Genomic DNA, 3,040 nt, shown 5'->3' on the forward strand with positions numbered 1-3,040 from the left:
AGGCCACATCACTGGCAGAAGTGGCTGGCACAAGGGTCCAAGGCCAATCTGCATAGTCTCATAAATCCTGCTCCCTCTGGACAGGGTGACTGGGTCCCTGCCACGTAACAAGATACTCTGGTCTCTGATGCCCCTGGCCACCCCTGGTCCCTGGCCACTTCCATGCAAGGGCTACCCCAGGGCAGTCCCTGTGCTGGAGAGGGAGGTTCCATGCCACCACACTGCTGCGATACCTGGCACATGTAATAGCCCAATCACATAGGTCTCTCCCTCACACGGGCTGTCCAGTTAGTGCCTTGTCTTGCTGTCCCATGTCCCTGACAGCTGCCTGCCCCTAAGGCAGTGACATGCAGGCTTTGCACAGGTTTGCCATCCTTCCCATGCCACCCTGGCTCTTCATCTGGCCTTGTGGAGCACTGCACAACTGGTGCAGGTTGATACGCCACCCACACTGAACAGAGGCATGTGGAGGAGCCGGGCTGGCTGGCAGGCACATCCTCTCTCCTTCATCCGGGAACTTCAGCTCTGCTCCCAGATAACGGGAACAATTGCACAGTCAGCACAAGCAAACACAATGAGCAGATCCCAGTGTTAATGATGCAGATGGCAAATTATTGTGACCCTGTCAGAAGCAACACCAGGGAGGAAAGGCAGCAAGAGAGCCTGCGGGGGCAGTGGGGGGGGAGAGCTGGAAACCAGATCAGCATCCCCCAGTCTCACATTGAGAGGAGCGACCAGCCCTGGTCTCCATGCAGGCCAGGCCAACACGGGCTCAAGTCCTACCCCCAGACACAGAACAGACCATTCCAGTCTCTGCAGCAGCCTTGTATATACTTGGCAGCTGTCAGGCATATAAAGAGAAGCTGTCAGCACATCCCCCTCAGTTTCATAGTTTCTAGGCTAAACAACCCAGGCTAATTTAGGCTTTCACCATAAGCTGCTTTGCCCAAACCTCCCTCTTAAGGACTCTCAGGTGAGTTTACTCCCTCCTTGAAGCCCAAGCACCTGGCTGCACACCAAGCCCCAGAAGCGGTACCAGCACTACCAGGCAGAAGATTAGGCATCTGAGCCAGATCAGGCTTCTTGCAGGCTATGTGCCCATTTACACAGGTGCATGACATCTCCTTTTGCATGGCAATTGGTCACTACAGAGCAGTGTTCAACTTAGGATGCAGCATTTGTCCAGTGTTCCTCATCTTTTTTCTCACTGGGGTTGTTTCCTGCCCCAGGTTCAGTGCCTTGTACATTTCTCTGCTCATCTGCCCCCTCGTTTGTAGAATGAGCAATAACAAATAAACTACTTCCCCAGGGGTGCCACTGTGGGCTTTGATAGAGGCTGATTTTCGTTCCCAAGCAAAGAAGCTCAGTAACTTCCATCATTCGTGGGGTCAATGACTGTGATAATAGTGGATACTTTTGCTATCAACACACCTGTCAGATCCCTTTTTAACTTTATTAGGCTCTTGGCTTCGATGACTTCATGTGTAAATGATCTGGGAAAAGGCTGAGTAGTAACATTATTACCAATGTATCAATACACAGGACACCCACATCTCCAACACCATATGCTGTCTAGTTGTCCCATCTTAAAAGGGTAGAAAAGAAATTATCAGCTGGGAAAGATGATAAGGATCTGCAGTGTCACAAATGGTGCAGTGTATATACACAGCAAACAATTATTAACTGTTTCTTGCAATAGAAACTAGGAAGCGCCAGAAGACATAATTGGGCAGCTGGTCTAAACTCAACTGAATAAATTACTTTTCACATTGCACGTAATTACATAGCAGAACTCTTGACTTCACAATACCCTGTGATAATCAAATAGATCTATTGAACAAGACCGGCCCCAAAGTAAAAAATCAAAAGTATAAATCTGTTCTTGGGCAGCACTGAATTCCCCAAAACCAATTATGCAGCAGATGGTAAAAAAATGCCACCACCAAATAAACAAAAAAGGAGGATCAGGAATTATTAATGATTAGCAGAGGGGCTTTCCACATTTCATGAAGTTCATAAAGTCTCAAAGGGTTGATATCCACAACCTGGTGATGGATCTGAGCCCATTCCTTGGCTGAAGACAATGAGGGAATTTCCTGCAGCAGCTTTATAGAAAATGTCTGTGATTTGCTGTACCTTTGCCCTCCATTATTATTATTATCACCAGGGATCAATGAGTTAATTCCACCTCCATGGGAAGGAAATAAGATACAGCAGCCGACACATGGACATGGCTGAATTGATATGAATGAACTCTCACAACATAGCTTGGACATTATCTTCCAGTGAACAGGAGGCAAGACAACAGCCAATGTAGAACAACAGCCACAGCAACTTTGGAGAGAGCATGTGGTAGGCAGTCATGGGACCAGTCGGGAGACGGGGTCTGGGGGTGCAGGGGCAGATCTGGCATTTGCACCCTCCCCAGCCCTCCTCTAGGCCAGACTGCAGCTGGTTGAAGGACAATGCTCACCTGGAAAAAGCCACCCCAAGTCACAGCAGCACCTGCTGGCTGTTTCCATAGGCATAATCCTGCCCAAAGTGAGCCTCGCTTAGGTCACAGCGGGCCATGGGAGGCTCTACAGAAGGGAGCTGGAGCAGCCAGGTTTTCAACCTGGGCAGCACCATTCTGCCACTCTCTGGAGGCAGACACAGGCAGAACAAGGCCCACACAGACTTGCTGTGTCAGAGAGAAAATGGAGGACATGGAGACTTGCACAGACATTCATAAACTTGGTGTTTCTTGGGGAAATAATTGCATGAGTGTCGTGTCCCAGGAAGGGAACAGTCACAGAGGTCCGGGACCCCCAGGTCAGGACCCAGCTATTGCAGGTCACATCATGTTAATTTCATAGAATCATAGAATCATAGAATCATTAAGGTTGGAAGAGACCTCTAAGATCATCGAGTCCAACCGTCAACCCAACACCACCATGCCCACTAAACCATGTCCCCAAGCGCCTCATCCACACGTCTTTTAAATACTTCCAGGGATGGTGACTCAACCACTTCCCTGGGCAGCCTGGTCCAATGTTTAACC

This window comes from Pygoscelis adeliae, unplaced genomic scaffold, assembly GCF_000699105.1.
Source record: "Pygoscelis adeliae isolate BGI_AS28 unplaced genomic scaffold, ASM69910v1 Scaffold487, whole genome shotgun sequence".
NCBI classification, from domain to species: Eukaryota; Metazoa; Chordata; class Aves; order Sphenisciformes; family Spheniscidae; genus Pygoscelis; species Pygoscelis adeliae.